The sequence below is a fragment of the Dermacentor silvarum genome, chromosome 9 (genome assembly GCF_013339745.2).
Source record: "Dermacentor silvarum isolate Dsil-2018 chromosome 9, BIME_Dsil_1.4, whole genome shotgun sequence".
Taxonomy (NCBI): domain Eukaryota; kingdom Metazoa; phylum Arthropoda; class Arachnida; order Ixodida; family Ixodidae; genus Dermacentor; species Dermacentor silvarum.
The window spans coordinates 110,868,076-110,886,768 of NC_051162.1; the positions used below are offsets into that span (position 1 = coordinate 110,868,076).

Sequence of the window (18,693 nt, forward strand, 5' to 3'; positions counted from 1 at the left end):
CAGTCCCTGACAGGGAGCCTTTCTTGAACTTCACACTCACTGGCCTTCTCCATTCCAAACATGCCAAAAACATTTACCTAGCTGCCCCTTCCTTGTGGCCCTCGTGGCTCAGCTGAATTTAAAACACCTTAAGTTATGAACGCCGTTAAGACAGCGCACGTGACACCTTAATAAACTTCCTAATTGAAAGTGGTACTGTACTGTAAAATATTACAACTTAGCATGAAGATGTGGTTGTGTATGTTTCGCTAATTGTTTTTCAATATTTAATTGCTTGGATTTCATTACTTTGGTTTACTTGCAGAGACTGAAGAATCTGCCGATTTGTTGCAGTTGTCTTTTATTGAATATTTCGGCCGTTTATGAAATGCGCTTCATTGCCGAAACGTTTTCCATGTAAGCTCATGTTATCATGCTTTGATAGTTGAACAATTTATTTGTTGTGGAGCGCCCATGGCCATACAATAGCTGCCCAAGTCTCGAATTTCATCTATATAAATTACTCACACTGCATTTGACTGAACTATAATGTGTTAATAAGAGGCATTAAAAAGAAATGTCATTTTTAATACTTGCCCGGAGAATTAATTGTGAATTTTTTTGCCAGAAGCTGAAAAAGTAGTTTCATGATGTCAGTTAGTGTTTCGCACGCCGGTTAAGAAAAAAAATCGATCGTCAAAAACAGCTCCCAGATCCAGCGATCCATCAACAATGTAAGAGGAAAGAATAACGTTTAAGTTTACATCTTTATGTGACATTAATTTACGCACTGAACAAGTGTTGGACTACAGGGTAAGATGGAGTAAGCATTCTCCTTGACGTCGTTCCGGTCACCTGTACATTACTCTACAAGCAGGTTGCATATATACAAGAAAAAGTTATACAATTTCTAAATAAGACACAATGTAGTTCTGAAATGTAGCAAGAAATGTGGGCATTGTTACCAAGTGCACAAAATGAATCTGACACTAGAAAATATATGAAATATAGCCCACAATACGAGAGAAATGTAATAACAAAATTGATGGGCACAACCTGACTCTGATGAAGAAAGTAATTATTTGACGGCGGTGAAGGCACAACAGAGGGAACAAAGAAAAGTGAGGTAGACGGCACAACTTCTGCCTCGCCTTCCGGCTGGGAGAGACAGTATGACATAACTAGGTTGCATAAACTAAAACCTAATACTGTGGACACCCGTAGCGGATGAGAAACATCTACAGTTGCACGAGGTCACTGTTTTGATTCGTGGTCGTGGTGGACGCATCGCGCTAGTGACGCAATGTAGGAATTCTCGTCTACCATGCTTCGGGTGCATGGTAAAAGATCCCCGGTGGTCCAAACTTTTCCGGAGCCTTCCATTAGGAGGTCACCAGCTGTCATGTTTACGGTTGTCGAACCACGTAAATTTCGAGACTGAGCAAACGAAGGAATGTGCAAAAAGTCATCCATTGGAACAACCGACCTTATAGTTTTGCGAGAGCACATAAAACTAAATGAAACACTGTTAATAATAGTTACAGCCGCGTGAAACAAACTGACACTGAAAGCTAAGAAAGGATAGGTGAAACAAGTAACCTTTAATGGAAATGTTAAAATATGTAGAAACATAAAACCAAATAAAGTGGATGAAAAGACAAATTGGCGCAGGTCGACATCGCTGATCAGTGGCAGTTGGTTAACAGTCCTAACGCTTATCTTGCACACATACGCAAATACCCAATAATCTGAAACGGGGGATGGCTGCTTATTTAGCTTGATTGGTAGAGCACCGCACGCGTAATGCGGAGGTTTTTAGTCGGCTCCTAACGGCGGCAAGTTATTGTAGCGATAGCTACATTACGCCAGGTTTTCGCTTCTTCAACGTTGCCGCACTTTGAACCGTGGCCGCACTGTGACGTCACACCACGGCCCTTGATTCTCCAGCAACTAGGCTCGTCGCGGTCGCCGCGCGGCCACCGCTCCTGCTGTTGGTAAAGCCCCTTGATGTTAGAAAGTAGCGACACTCTCCCCCACGCGCGCGCTTTCCTCCTCAATTCTCCTCGGATTTCTCCCCCTCACCTGGTCCGGCGCGGCGCTGAACCCTCCAGTGGTTCGCTGCAGCCGCATTAGAATCAATGCGCGCGCTTGTTTATTCGGCCCTTTGAAGCGTTGTATGGGAATTTATACCTTGTGAAACTGCCATGACGAAAGTACGTTTCCGATAGAACGTCGTGCCATTTTTTTAGGACGCTTCGATAAATACAAGCGGAAGCGCTCCGAAAAAATGAGTACCAAGCAGTGGCTGAGCTGTTTACCTCTACGTCGCCACTTGGGTTGTCCGTAACGCGGAGGCTGTATTGGGTGCATATAAGCAGCGTAGAGTATAAACGAGAATTTGGTTCACAATCTTCGCTCTTAAAAGGCTCAGAGAAGGTAACCAAGAAGAAATGTGATAGTTTACTTAAAGTGAATTCGCCAAAATGAGTGGACCAAAAGCCTTTGTACCAATGCCACTGTGCGAAATACGTGCTGTGTTTGCGAAACAGCCAACATAGAACTTTACACACGCGCCTGTATTCCGTCACTATGAAATGAGGAGAAATTACATTCCATCACCTCTGGGAGCAACCTAAGTCTCTCTCTCTCAAAAAAGGCTGATTGCTTACACGGAAACTCCTAAGACTGGCACTTGATAATTAACTTACAGACTTCAAGATGTCAAGTTTATCAGAATTGAGGGACATTATCAGAAGCGCGTGGCTTGTACTTAATGAGCATGCGCGAATAATACATAATACATAATACCACTTATCTACCTATATATTGCGGTTCATGCCTTCGCAACATAAAGTACATAAAGAAAAAAAATGCTCGCAGTATTGAAACTTTGCAAAGATACAATAAGCACGCAATAAGAGTAAAATAGTTCCTTGGCTTCACAAGTATCAGGCGCAAGGATCACACGCACACACACACGCGCGCACACACACATACATGCACACACATACACGCACACACGCACGCACATACACAACACGCACACACACACGCACACAACTACAAAATATGAGTTACAGGCATTAACTCACAAATTACATACATTTGAAAACTAACGCACGCGCGAAAACACAAAAAGCTTTGTCACGGCTCGAAGAGTCAACGAAAATTTCAGCCGACTCACTTAAAAAAAAGTATATGCACAGTTATCGGTGCTCTGTATTAAACTGAACGAAGAGTCCGGCTATGCGAAGAGCATTAAAATCTCCATGCAACTTCATCCACAAATATGAGGAAAGCTGCAACATTCACCTCGCAAAGAACGGCGTGCTTAGAAGGGGCGAAATCCCTTCTCCCGATGTTATGGAGCCACTGCTTCCGACGCACGACATTCCGTTCACCTCGGGGGATATAAAATAAGGCTTGCCCTTTCTCTGGCCTGCTGCTGCATTGAAACGCGCAGCAGCAAGGCATTTTCACGGAGAACGAATCTCAGATTCCTACGAAAGGATGGAAAAACTTGGAAACACACGTTCGGAGCGGCAGGGCGACCACCACTTGGACTGCTCATGGCGAGCGGGAGAAACTAAAGGCGCGCGAAAGCAAGTTTCGCGCCGTTTTCGGGACGTCAGGGTCACCTGACAGGGGTAGTCTCGAGCGCCGCAGCCATTCAGCGTGGCGGATGCGCTGCCTCCGCGAAAGAGGGGGAGAAAAAGCTCATGCTGTTGGGCGCTCGCCGCGCCCTCTGTGTGACGTCAACCACGGGCCTCGATTCTCGGGCGATTCAGCTCGTCGTGGTCGCCGCGCGGCCACCGCTCCTACAGCCGCGCGTCCGCCGTTCCCTGGCAACCGCCACAGCTGGCGCGCTCACCGCGCCTTCTTTGTGACGTCACACCACGGGCCTCGATTCTCCGGCAACCCGCCTAACCGCGGCCACCGCTCCTGCCGATGGTTTAGTCGTTGGTAAAGCCCCTTGATGTTAGAAAGTAGCGACACTCTCCCCCGCGCGCGCGCTTTCCTCCTCAATTCTCCTCGGATTTCTCCCCCTCACCTGGTCGGCGCGGCGCTGAACCCTCCAGTGGTTCGCTGCAGCCGCATTAGAATCAATGCGCGCGCTTGTTTATTCGGCCCTTTGAAGCGTTGTATGGGAATTTATACCTTGTGAAACTGCCATGACGAAAGTACGTTTCCGATAGAACGTCGTGCCATTTTTTTTAGGACGCTTCGATAGATACAAGCGGAAGCGCTCCGAAAAAATGAGTACCAAGCAGTGGCTGAGCTGTTTACCTCTACGTCGCCACTTGGGTTGTCCGTAACGCGGAGCTGTATTGTGTGCATACAATATAAGCAGCGTAGAGTATAAACGAGAATTTGGTTCACAATCTTCGCTCTTAAAAGGCTCAGAGAAGGTAACCAAGAAGAAATGTGATAGTTTACTTAAAGTGAATTCGCCAAAATGAGTGGACCAAAAGCCTTTGTACCAATGCCACTGTGCGAAATACGTGCTGTGTTTGCGAAACAGCCAACATAGAACTTTACACACGCGCCTGTATTCCGTCACTATGAAATGAGGAGAAATTACATTCCATCACCTCTGGGAGCAACCTAAGTCTCTCTCTCTCAAAAAAAGGCTGATTGCTTACACGGAAACTCCTAAGACTGGCACTTGATAATTAACTTACAGACTTCAAGATGTCAAGTTTATCAGAATTGAGGGACATTATCAGAAGCGCGTGGCTTGTACTTAATGAGCATGCGCGAATAATACATAATACATAATACCACTTATCTACCTATATATTGCGGTTCATGCCTTCGCAACATAAAGTACATAAAGAAAAAAATGCTCGCAGTATTGAAACTTTGCAAAGATACAATAAGCACGCAATAAGAGTAAAATAGTTCCTTGGCTTCACAAGTATCAGGCGCAAGGATCACACGCACACACACACGCGCGCACACACACATACATGCACACACATACACGCACACACGCACGCACATACACAAACACGCACACACACACGCACACAACTACAAAATATGAGTTACAGGCATTAACTCACAAATTACATACATTTGAAAACTAACGCACGCGCGAAAACACAAAAAGCTTTGTCACGGCTCGAAGAGTCAACGAAAATTTCAGCCGACTCACTTAAAAAAAAGTATATGCACAGTTATCGGTGCTCTGTATTAAACTGAACGAAGAGTCCGGCTATGCGAAGAGCATTAAAATCTCCATGCAATTTCATCCACAAATATGAGGAAAGCTGCAACATTCACCTCGCAAAGAACGGCGTGCTTAGAAGGGGCGAAATCCCTTCTCCCGATGTTATGGAGCCACTGCTTCCGACGCACGACATTCCGTTCACCTCGGGGGATATAAAATAAGGCTTGCCCTTTCTCTGGCCTGCTGCTGCATTGAAACGCGCAGCAGCAAGGCATTTTCACGGAGAACGAATCTCAGATTCCTACGAAAGGATGGAAAAACTTGGGAAACACACGTTCGGAGCGGCAGGGCGACCACCACTTGGACTGCTCATGGCGAGCGGGAGAAACTAAAGGCGCGCGAAAGCAAGTTTGGCGCCGTTTTTGTGACGTCAGGGTCACCTGACAGGGTAGTCTCGAGCGCCGCAGCCATTCAGCGTGGCGGATGCGCTGCCTCCGCGAAAGAGGGGGAGAAAAAGAGGAGGTTGACCGCGCCGGTGAGGGTGTTGCGGCGTAGATCAAAGCGTGTCGCTACTTTCTAACATCAAGGGGTTTTAGTCGTTGGGCGCTCGCTGCGCCCTCTGTATGACGTCACACCCCGCGCTCCGCAGCTGTGATAACCGGGAGTGTCGAAGGGGAGATCCCGCGTCGCCGCAGCCATAGTTGAGGCCGCAGTATGGATGGTGAGACGTCGACCAGCCTGAAGGAGGCCAGGGATCGCCGCAGAAATGAAGGGAAGACAGCGCGCTGAAGAGACTCAAGAGGAGCGTGCCGAACGGTTGGCCAAGCGCCGTGGCAACATATCTAAATACAAGTGAAGCCTAAGCGCAGCCGGGGGTCTGTATCTATCGCTGCTCGACTAGGTTTAACCCGAGCTAAACCACAGCCACTTTTTTTCGGCCGCTTTACGTCCGCTTTCATGTCCTCTTTACTCATTATTAAAATTTTGCAATTAAACAGAATAATCATTTGCTGCTATGCTTCATCTTGCTTTATTGATTTGTGTTCTTCATATGGTTGTAAGTAACAAAACATCAATACCCTCGGATCCACCGAATTTTACTCGCCTATTTCATAGTACACTTTGGCATGCAAAACGAAGTTAAAGTACTATAGGACTCACCGGTGTTGTTATTCCAAGAATAATGCTTAGTCCCAAATGGAAGGACCTCATTCCGAGTGAGTGTTTGTTACGATACTTGGAATACCTGTGTGCAAGAAATGATAGCTTTCTTTGAAGCGGTTATACACAATTTTCAATTTATTTCGAGCAAACAACTTTAAATACGGTGTTGCGGGTGACAAGAAAGAAAACTGCCTAGGACAATTCCAGGGTACCTGGCATCACACACACCGAGCAGCATACGGAAGATAGGAGAAAGTACAATAAAAATACGAAAGTCAATATTTGCAAGCACTTTGGATAATAAGCAATGTCCTTACTTCAGCCAGAGGAATCCAACAGCAAATAAAATGCATAATAATTATGATAATGAGGACACCAAGCTTGATGACGATGTTTATTGCTTAAGCGTTTTACTCAAAGCCTTGTAAGAGATTAACAGGGCCAGAAAGCCAGTCTGCAAAACAATGCACGTGGTCATCCGTTGAAGCACTTACATGAATGGTCGTGGCAGCTGTGAGTGGTGTCAGTGTCTGAGGAGGTCACTTATGACTGATGGAGTGGAATAACACAGGAATGTCAGTAATAGCGTGGATAGAGCGCTAAACTTGGCCTCTGGGGGGGTTAGAACCCACCCCCCACCCCCGGTCGGTGCGCCACTGTACTTACCGTCGGCTGAGACACAAGTACTGGGAAATGTGGGCCGGTCCCTCAGATTGTGCAGTCTAACACGGCACAATCTGACAACAAAGTGACTCGGGGTGGTCGCGCCGAGCGTTTCAAAGAGCTGGCTGGCTTTGGAACAAGACAAGCATGCCTGCCATTGTGTCCCAATGGTTAGAGCACCTGGCTTCTGCTCTCGACTGCAGAGGTTAGATTCCCACACCATCCACGGCATTTTTTCTAAAGTGAGACGAAACAGGAACCCAGCCTACCTACCGCAATGGGACAAAAATGAGGCGAAGAATGCTTCACATATTAAAGCAACTTCGGGTCACACATGAAATTACAACTAAGATTGTACAGATATTACGTATTGTAGGAATCAATGTTATGCATAGTATTTGGAGGTACCTGGCTATCTAGCATTGTTTACGGTTCCGCAAAGCGACCGGTGGGCCAACGTGTTTGTGTCAATTGCGTAGTCGTGTGTGTGTGGGTCGCGAGCATACATGCATGTGATGACAGCAGCGCAACAAAAAACACATTGAAGGCGATCGTATGGCGGCAACGGAATGATTTCCGTTGATTACGCGAGATTACGACATAGCAATTGGTGGTTTGTACGTAGGTAGTACTACGGACGAGCGTAAGTGAGCGAAACACGGATTTTGTGACTTCATCAGCGACTACGCGTTATGCAATCGTGTGTACCTATGGTTTTGTCATGGGGTGTAAGTTAAACCAACCATGGCACGTGCACACCTGGCTGAAGAAACGTTAAAACACTTTTAACTTAGCGATCATGACGTCGGTAATACGCCGCGCAATTCCTACGTAGCTTGCTGGAAGGAAAGTACAGAGGAATGGGGGCAGGTCCCGGATACTGCGGAGTCTTAACACGGCGCCTCACAGCGCGAGCTGTCACTAGATACCAAGACGAGGAATTGGCACACGGGGTGCACGCGCCGAACTTTTCAAAGAGCAGCCGTGATATGGAATGAGAGAAGTTTTCATGAAATACAAAAAATGCAGTCCTGGCCTAATGGTTAGAACATAGGGCTGGTGTGCTCGACGGCAGATGTTCGACTGCACCGTTGGCCACGCAATATTTTCTTTTTATTACAGCGAGGCGAGACAGCAACCTAGCTAACTACCTACCTGCCTACTTGCCGCAAAGTGGCAAGAATGAGGCAAAGAATAATTCGCATTACAGTGGGCGCTGTAATACGGCCACTTGGTGCTGCGGAGCAGTGAATAGAGAGGAGAACGAAGTTTCTTGGGTCGGCGGGTCGACGGGCATACACTGTGCTGGAAAGAGCGGCTTCCCACTGGGATGGGCAGGCGTTCGGTATTCTAAGTAGGCCGAGTGGTTTAGAGCATTCCTACGTAGAATGGTAGAGGTTTTGGTGTCCTCCACAGAAAGGACATTTGCCTGGGTACTGGTTAGGGTAAAACGTGTGGCGGAGAGCATGGCTGATGGTTCCCTAGCCACGAAGAGCACGCATTCTGTCAACCAAGGCACAAAAAGTACCCTGTTGCTTATCCACATTTTAAGGGCAAAATTTTGATACGTTACTTCACAAAAAATCCTTAATCTCTTTTCTTACAGGGCGTTTTGGAAGGAGCTTGAAAGTATCAAACTCCAGGTGGCTTCCAACTTCAGACCCATGTAGTAATGGTGGGAATAGCACATCTATTGTGTTCGAACACAATAACAGGGTACTTTTTGTGCCATGGTCGACGGAATGCGTGCACTGGCTATATCCAGAATCATTGCAGCAGTTGTTCGTGTTTTGTAGAAATGCAGCACATGTTTGGCACAACATATAAATTGTGCGGCGAATATCTCAGCAACCTTCGGTTTGTAGATGACATTGTCCAACTCAGCAACAATGGGGACGAAATACAGCAAATGATTGCGGACCTTAACCGAGAAAGTGTAAAAGTGGGGTTGAAGATTAATATGCAGAAGACAACCAATGTTTGCAAGGGAACAAGAATTCAGGATCGCCAGTCAGCCTCTAGAGTTCGTAAAGGAGTACGTTTATCTAGGTCAATTACTCACAGTAGACCCTGATCATGAGAAAGAAATTTACAGAAGAATAAAATTGGGTTGGAGTGCATATGGCAGGCATTACAAAATCCTGACTGGGAGCTTACCACTGTCGTTGAAAAGTGTACAATCATTGCATTCTACTGGTGCTAACATATGGGGCAGAAACTTGGAGGTTAACCAAGAAGCTCGAGAACAAGTTAGGGACCGCACAAAAAACGATGGAACGAAAAATGTTAGGCCTAACGTTAAGAGACAGGAAGCGAGCGGTGTGGATCAGAGAACAAACGGGGATAGCCAATATTCCAGTTGACATTAAGTGGAACAAGTGGAGCTGGGCAGGCCATGTAATGCGTAGGATGGATAACCGGTGGACCATTGCTGTTACAGAATGGACGCCAAGAGAAGGGAAGCGCAGTAGAGGGCCGCAGAAAACTAGGTGGGTTGATGAAGTTAGGAAAATTGCAGCTGCAAGTTTGAATCGGCTAGCGCAAGACAGGGGTAATTGCAGATCACAGGGAGAAGCCTTCGTCCTGCAGTGCATGGACATAAATATAGGCTGATGATGATGATGACAAATTGTGCTTGATGTTCAGATATACCAAAATTGCCAATACGTAATGTTTATGACAATGGAACACCCCAAAATAACAGTAGCGCATTTTAGTGGGTGCTTGTATGCAATTAGTAGATCATGAACTGACTACATCCTAGCTCTACAAAACGCGATGCCGGCGTGGACCTATTTTGCAATGATTTTGCATATACAATTTCACTGATTGACGGCGAAGATGAATTTAGCAAGAGATAGCAGGCGTGACAGACGCGCCTTCAGCGGGGAATGGTCTTTAGGTAGCTGTGTGATTCCTTCTTTCTGTGGATTAGGAAGCCTGTGAAAAACTTTTTAGTGCATGATACTTCCTATGTTAGGAAATCGAAATAAATTGCCTAATAATGATATGTTCGCGCCAGGGGCCCTGTCGTCTACAAAACTGCACTGAAATCTGTAATATATGTTTCTCTTCGTTGTCAGAAATAATTAAAGAAGGCGTAGGGGTAAAGTACTCTGTATGTGACCTGCAGGCCAATGGATCGAATCCTGGTGGTCACAATCTTGTTTTCCTTTTACATTTTTCAATATTTATTGCAGTAAAATGTTCTCTGTCGCCTTCCTTACTTAAAAAAAATATGTACCAGTTTTTAGTGCCTCCCATCATGGCGCGCCAATCCAGTGCTCCAGCGTCCAGCGCTCGAACGTCCAGTGCTCCAGCATGCAGCGCGACACTAGCCCGTTAATTCAGTACGAGACTAGTACTGGGTGCTGAGTTTTTCCATATGTAAATTTTCTCTTTCAACCTTGAGGTTCTTAAAACACCCTTAAAATGTTCCCCACGTACAAGTTAGCGGATGAGATGCTTGGCTTGTTAGGCTGCGTCACGTAGCAACAATTTGCTTATAAAAAGTGAGCCCGTGCTTCTTTAAGCTCAAATGGTTTCCAGCAGAACGAATGGACACGGACAGAAAGGGAGGACGACACAGGCTGGACTAGCAACTGAATGTTTATTCTTGGTTTCCCACACCTTTTATAGCGCACGACAGGCAATGCTTTTTCCTTTTGTCATGCCGGTTATCCGTCCTTCAGGGCGAAGTGTCGTCTTTGCGCAAGTAGTTTTTTTTCTTTTTGTGTTAGTAGTATCGACGGTGTACTGATGCATGATTGCCCACTTCTGTCAATGGCCATGGCTTCTAAAATTTCGCGCGTCAGCTTGTCCTTACTTTTTTCTAAAACCTGTATGTCGTAAAGTTGTACGGTGCAATGATGCTGGCGATGATGAAAAGCGAGATGCCCAGCGGAGACTCCTTCTAAAGATGTTGCATGCTCTCTTGTCCTGTCATTGACACACCTGCCTGTTTGTCCTATATATCTTTGGCCACATGATAAAGGTATATCATATATCACCCCTGTTTTGCAGGTAGTGTACTTCTTCTGGTGGTTGATTGTGCACTGCTTATTTTTGTGGCCATTGTTGACTCGCGCACACATTGAATATGCCTTGTTTGGTGCTGAACATAGCAACCGTGACGCCTTCCTTTCCGGCTATCTTCTTTAGCTTATGGGTTAAGCCATGTATATAAGGCACAACTGCGACCTTTTTCCTTTTCTGTTGGCTCTTTTCTTTTATTGCGATAGCAATTATATGGACACTCCAAAGCAAATTTCTGCCGTCGGCGTCGCCGTGAGGTTCCGTATGACGTCAATGGAGATGAAATCGTCGCCACGCGCCACCGAACGCTGTATGTGCGAGTGAAAGGGCGCGAGGGACGCGCGCTTTCACGGGGAGTGAACCCACGGCGGAGAACAAACGCGCGGTTTGCACCGTGCTCCCTTAAGGGCTGCAGAAGTAGGCGTCTCTTTCCTCCTTTACAATCACCATATATGTAGAGCAAACGCGCCTTATTCCGACGCGCGAAAGGGCGCGGGAGGGGGGGGGGGAGAAAAGGGAGGCGACGTTTAGCTGCAGAACCAAGTGCCTATTTATATCAGAGGCTCCGGCAACAGTCACCAACGCCGCACGCGTTTCGTGCGAACGCGGGCAAAACGCCGACGGCGTCGACAACAGTTCTGCGTGTTGCCGGTGCTGCTGCATGTCCAAGTTTATACAGCTGATGAAGCTACTATCATTACTCCGTATATATCTCTACAAATTTGCTATCGCAATTGGTGCTTCGCCTTTCAGGTGAAACTGCGACAACTTTTTTTTTTCTTGAGGCTTGCTGTTCGGGAGTTTTGTCTTCTTTAGCAACCCTTCGGCGACAGCTGTAAGCAGGCCTTTCGGATAGCCAGCGTTGTTGAGCCTGGTTACCTGGTGCATGAAGCTTTCTTCCATGAGGTGATGACACGATTTCTTTAGGGCGGCTTGTAGCACTGTGGTCACGATGGCTCGTTTTACATTCTTAGAATGGTCGGAATCGAATGGCAGGAACCCGTTGCAAGAGTGGGTCTCGTACTTCCAGCATGTGTGCTGCGTTTCGAAGGTGATGGCCAAATCAAGAAACCTAATTGTTTTTCTTTCTGGCATTTCAAAGGTGAAGTTTAAATCCGGACATCTTCATGGAAAGTATTCAGGACACCTTCCCTGCACTTGGTTAACTGTGTTTCATCTGCTGTTTTGCATAACACGAGGAAATCATCCACATAGCGAAATATTGTTAGAACGTGGTTGTCTTTTAAAGCATCCTCAATTCTTCTACCAACTACTGCGAGGAACAGGTCACACAAGTACGGTGCGACTCGTGAGCCGATGCAGACTCCACTTCTTTGAATGTAGTGCTGTTCTCCAACACAAATGACAGTGGCATTAAGATAGGAGGACAAAAGCTCGAGGAAGGCGTCCAAGAAAACGCCAGCACTATTCTGGAATGATACAATGCCTTTCTCCTCGATTGTTGCTCGTAGCACTGCCAACATGCCTGAATGGGGAATGGAGTAGTACATATCTTGTATGTCTACAGAAAAAGCTGCCGAGACCGTCGAACCATGAGTATGAAGGTAGTTTATAACGGCCTCCGAGTTTTCGATCCTGTATGGATCCTGGACGTCGAGCCGCGACAACTGCATTGCCAGATACGTGGAAACTTGTGCTTGCCACGTGTTCCTTTCCGACACGATGACCCTGAATGGAATGTTTTCTTTATGGGTCTTCGCGGTAAAAAAAACAGAAAGAGCAGTACCTTTCGAGTTCCTGACTTGCGTGCATAGGTGGTCCAGGTTCGCATGGCTTAGAGAATGCAGTACATTCTTTCTTGCCTTAGCTAGCCGTCGTTCTTCCACTGGGACAAAGTTTTTTTTTCTAAGGTTCCTGCCATTCGATTCCGACCATTCTAAGAATGTAAAACGAGCCATCGTGACCACAGTGCTACAAGCCGCCCTAAAGAAATCGTGTCATCACCTCATGGAAGAAAGCTTCATGCACCAGGTAACCAGGCTCAACAACGCTGTCTATCTGAAAGGCCTGCCTACAGCTGTCGCCGAAGGGTTGCTAAAGAAGACAAAACTCCCGAACAGCAAGCCTCAAGAAAAAGAAAAGAGCCAACAGAAAAGGAAGAAGGTCGCAGTTGTGCCTTATATACATGGCTTAACCCATAACCTAAAGAAGATAGCCGGAAAGGAAGGCGTCACGGTTGTATGTTCAGCACCAAACAAGGCATATTCAATGTGTGCGCGAGTCAACAACGGCCAGAAAAATAAGCAGTGCACAATCAACCACCAGAAGAAGTACACTACCTGCAAAACAGGGGTGATATATGATATACCTTTATCATGTGGCCAAAGATATATAGGACAAACAGGCAGGTGTGTCAATGACAGGACAGAGCATGCAGCATCTTTAGAAGGAATCTCCGCTGGGCATCTCGCTTTTCATCATCGCCAGCATCATTGCACCGTACAACTTTACGACATACACGTTTTAGAAAAAAGTAAAGACAAGCTGACGCGCGAAATTTTAGAAGCCATGGCCATTGACAGAAGTGGGCAATCATGCATCAGTACACCGTCGATACTACTAACACAAAAAGAAAAAAACTACTTGCGCAAAGACGACACTTCGCCCTGAAGGACGGATAACCGGCATGACAAAAGGAAAAAGCATTGGCTGTCGTGTGCTATAAAAGGTGTGGGAAACCAAGAATAAACATTCAGTTGCTAGTCCAGCGTGTGTCGTCGTCCCTTTCTGTCCGTGTCCATTCGTTCTGCTGGAAACCATTTGTGCTATGTGCAACCAACGAGCTCAGGCCAACACTATTCTGAAGTTCTTTAAGCTGATGATAATAGAACAACGTACGTGCAGTGTTGCCAGGTTTGGCTATATATAGCCAAATTGGACTACACGAAAAAAAATTTGGCGTCGACTAGGGCTAGTTGGCTATGTGGCTATATTTGGGGTACTGAAAATTTGCGACCTGGCTTTGTTTGGGCTATAAGTGGCGCCCTAATCCATGCTCCAGAGTGATCATTGGAGGTACTCACGCAGGTACTCATTGTGCTAATATCGAAACATGTTTGCCACAATGACATCACTGCACCACGTCGCACGAAGATCACCCACCGTGTTAGCTTAGCAGGTGAGGTGTCGCGCTGCTGGCTCGAGGACGCGGGTTCGATTGCCGGCCACGGCGGCCAGATTTCGGTGCAGGCGAAATGCAGGAACACCCGGGAACATAGATTGAGGTGCACGTTGAGGAACACCTGGTGGTCAAAATTAATCCGGTGTCCCCCACTGCTGGCATGGCTCATAATCATATCGTCGTTTTGGCACGCAATATCCCAGCAATTATAATTATTAGCACATGACGATGTTTTGCTTTTTGACAGTAACAGGTTTTCGAAGGATTACCACTGTCATCAATTTGTCGTTTACCTTTGCTCCTTGCGAGCCGTTGCGGCTTTTACCATTTCGAGCTCGTTACGTTGGGGACGTGCTCGTCGCCGAAATCGAATCCGCGCTTTCAACACTGATGTGTCGTATTGCTCAGTAATATTTTAAAGACTTCGGTTTCACCGATTCCGACAGTGAGTGGCATCTGTCATCTCTCACTTTTTTAAATGCGTGTTCTTGACGTGCTAGAGACCTAAGATGGCGGCCAGCTTGATGTAAATGGAAACTATATAGAGTGTGTCCCAGCTAACCCGACCTAACCTAATTCAGAAAAAAAGAGAAAACAAGATAGGACGATGAGACAAAGTGTGTTTGGCGAAAACTGTTGAATATTTCCGTTGCCATTTCGTGCATAATTTGAGAAAATGATATTACTAATTACTTGCGCGATTGCCCAAGATCTCCTGTCAGGGTCTGCATAACAATCGAAAGCGTCATGCCCAATTGTTTCGATTTCGCTACGTCTGTCTTTTTTCGCCCTCTGCGGCGATTTACTGCTAATTGAGAGTTTCCGGGGCCAACCAAAAAGTGTTCTGCGTGCAAGCACTGTGTCGCTGCTGTTGATGTCAAGGATCGACCGTCAGGGACATTTTGTTATGACGGGTTCTGCAAAAAAGGATTGCCGTAGTCGAATGTAAAAATAAATATGTACAAATAAAACTGCAAATAAGTATGGCTATATTTGACTACAAATTGTTTTGCTCTTTTTTTGTGTCTGGCTACATTTGGGCTACAATTTCTCTAGCTTTGGGCTACGCCGCCTCGTCCGACCTGGCAACACTGCTTACGTGACGCGCCTTCGTCTCTTATCGTACTCTGGCACTGTGGGGCGTTTCTAGAAGGTCAAGAACTTCGTGTCTTACAGATTCAAAAAGTATTACAGCTGAATAAATGTATACTGCTTCTTCTTCAAAGTCCGCCTTGGTGGCTGTCCATCATGGCACTGAAATCTACAGCGTGTCTCTTGTAGTTTCGTAATTATTTGAAGATGAAGATTTCTTGTCTAGTTAGCCCCACTTTCCCGTATGGGGTACTATATGATTTTGGCCTATTTCGATGGCCAATCCCGGAGATTAGGACGAGATTATGACACAATAAAATCACGATGATGGCACCACGGCAATCGGATGACTACTGTTGTATGACGGTGATGGCGTGATGACAGGGGTATGACGACAACTGTATAGCGACAAAGGCGGGACAAAGCCGACGTAATGACGACTGTACGACGGGAATGAGATGACGATGATGGAGTGAAATGGCGTCACAATGCCTGTATGACTATGATGGCATGACGATAACAGCGTAGGGACAACGACCTAAGCCAGTGGCATATGGGACACCCTGGCACATACCCCAATGCACATACCCACGGGAAATGCAGATTGCACTATCACTGTCATAGGTCCGCAACTGCGGATGACGCCAACAGCAAAATGAGCAAATAGCTACTGAAAAGCTGTTGCTTTAAACATCTGCTGCGCACAGCTGCTGTAATTTACTTCTTTCTTTCACGTTCAACAAACCTAATTAAATTGGTGGAAGCGGTTGCTGAAGGAAACGATTTCTCCGTCCCCTTATATTTAAATAGGAATTCACGAGCTAACGCTTACTCTTAAGGCGTCTTGCCAACAGACTATATGCTACGCAGATAACGCTTAGTCTTAAGGCGTCTTGCCAACACAGTATATTCAACGCAGATATTTCTTGACGAGCAACTGCCTCTCGGATGAAGTCTCACCTTGTAAAGACGAATCGAAAACCACGGAGCTAGGTGAGGGAGTGAGGCTCTCCGAAGAATTCTTCAAATGCTGTACTTAAGGATCCTAGTTACCTATATATATATATATATATATATATATATATATATATTGTGGTATGGTGATCAGTATTCCCCGAACAACACAAAAGACCCAAGGAGAGGGCTTCAGCAAGCGGGTTGGCTAGTTTTTCTTGTCTGAGGACGATTCCCGAAGCGACCTAAGAAAAGACGAATAGAATACGTAATATTGAGACCGGCCATTTCTGGAGTTTGAAGGGACCAAAAATAACTGACATTGTTTGATGAATTGAACATAATTATTTCTGCTAACTTACCTTAGAACGGCAAGTTAGAAAAATAAGACCGTGGTCAGGGACGCTATGACACATCAACGAGATATTTTTACTCGGAAAGCCAGCAGTCACGTACTGTTTAGAATATCCAACAAACGCTGACATTTTGATCGATGTTCCTCTTTACATGCCTAGCTATGAAACAATAATTCAAGGGGCCTTTTTTGTCCTATCTTGCCAATTCTTCCCATTGAATACTGAAGTTCGCCGTTGAGACAAAGAAGGTTTGAGCTTCCAGTTCACAGTATATGTTCGACATAAAAAGTTCACAAGGCTCTCCGAAGTAGCTAGGTAGGATAAGCAGCACTGGAGTGTTAAGAAACGCTTGCTTCCTATTGCTCCAGTTCTCTTAATAAGCCATAAGTCTATAGGGGCTACAGAAATGATTTCAAATAGGCCGACACCTAGTGAAAGACAAAAAATAAAGATCAGCAGATTTCAGCGATTTTTCCGGCTATAATAATTAGATCATACGATGGCAGCAAGCTTTTACAGCACATAAACTAGAATATCGGGGAAGCTCTAAAAACCATGCATGATCGAGAATGTGAACGAGGCGATTGATAACAAGAGTGGGGACAATCGCTTCAATGATTGTGCAGTGTCTGTGTGCAATTGCAGTGTGTCGGCCACAGTTCTCTCCTTCATGTTGTGTTTCTAAAATAGCCCAGTTGTCAATTCTATCTAATTTCGCCGCCAGCGCCACCGTTTTATTGCGACAGCAATTATATGGACACTCCAGGCGCATTTCTGCCGCCGCCGACGTCGTCACTGTCGCCGTGAGGTTCCGTATAAAGTCCAACGGCGATAAAATCGTCTCCGCGTGCCGTATGCTGTATGTGCAAGTGAAAGCGTGCGAAGGGAGCCGACAGGAAGCGCGCCGTCTTCCGTCGCGCGAAAGGTTGTGAGGGTTGTGAGGCTGGGGAGGGGGCGTTGTTCTCCGACAGCAATTGCGTATTTCGCGACCACGCGCATTGGGAACCGACAATCGCGGCTCAATCTTGCTTACGCAGGGAGGGCCGCAGCCGAATCCTTGCAACAGAAACTAAAAGCGGGCACACCAGCGAATGAGGCCAGAGCCAGTGAGTGGAGTGACCAAAGGCAGCAAGTCGTGCCGTATGTGCATAAGTGGAGCCACAACTTAAAGTGGGGAACACGTAGGGAGTGCCTGTAGTATTTTCCGCTCCCAACAGGCTGTCCCAACTGTGTCCCCGCATAATGGACAAATCTAAGGTAGGCTTCCAAGTACAACACCACACCTTACCGGTGGTGCGCCAACGGAGTGATTTATGAAATCCCACTGTCTTGTGGAAAGTCCTATGTAGGACAAAGTGGCCGCTGCGACAATGATCGAATGAGGAAGCATGCTAATAACATGATGAAAGACGAATATGCATCTTTCAGCGCGCTGTAAAGCCTGCCCTTGTCCGAGATTTCATGATGTGACGATCCCGGGCAGAAATAAAGATAATAACCGCACGTGAGCTATTGGAAATGTTTCACATAGAAGAAAAAAGTAGTGCTTGTGTAAATCAGACCTTTGTGGTTTTGTACAACGCAGTACTTACTTTCTTAAGACCTTCCAAGTGATCGTGTTGGCCCTGATGATTGCGCTCTGTAGTCTGCCCAAAGTGTTTGGTGCGCCTGCGCGTTGGGAAAAATATATATACGGTTTCTCGCTGTCTTTCGAAGAAAGTTGTTAGTAGCGCCTGTGACGTGTGTCGGTGTATCTTCTGTGTAACTTTGCCTTCGCGCTATAATATGTCGTTAAACAAACACCAAATTTCCCAACAAGTCCTTCTGCAGGGAGGGAAGCGGGGAGGCAACGCGGGAGGGAGGGGGGGGGGGGACGATGTTCTGCTGCGGCACCAATTGCGTACTTTGCGTGGACGCACGCGGTCGCGCGCGCCTTATCTTAAGATCAATCCGCAGGAGGTTTATACCGCTGTGCGTGCGGTGTTCCCGTCGCTCAGTTTGCGTGGAAGTGGTACACAGCACGAAGGTCACTTCCCTAGCTGCTGCTGCTGCCGCGTTTCCTCACGCCAGCGCTTTGACAGTGAGTGTCTGCGGCCATCGAGTGTGGTGTGCTCATGTTTGTTTGTAGGGGCTGC

At 46.4% G+C, this 18,693-nt stretch overlaps 1 long non-coding RNA gene across 1 annotated transcript; it reads right to left on the minus strand.

Moving 5' to 3' along the window:
• Positions 1 to 576: 576 nt before the first annotated feature.
• On the minus strand, positions 577 to 16,290 carry LOC125940197 (uncharacterized). The gene is made up of 3 exons (XR_007463432.1): positions 16,209 to 16,290; positions 6,314 to 6,398; positions 577 to 610 (listed from the first exon to the last, which is right to left on the minus strand). It is a non-coding gene; the product is annotated as an uncharacterized LOC125940197 (long non-coding RNA).
• Positions 16,291 to 18,693: the final 2,403 nt, after the last annotated feature.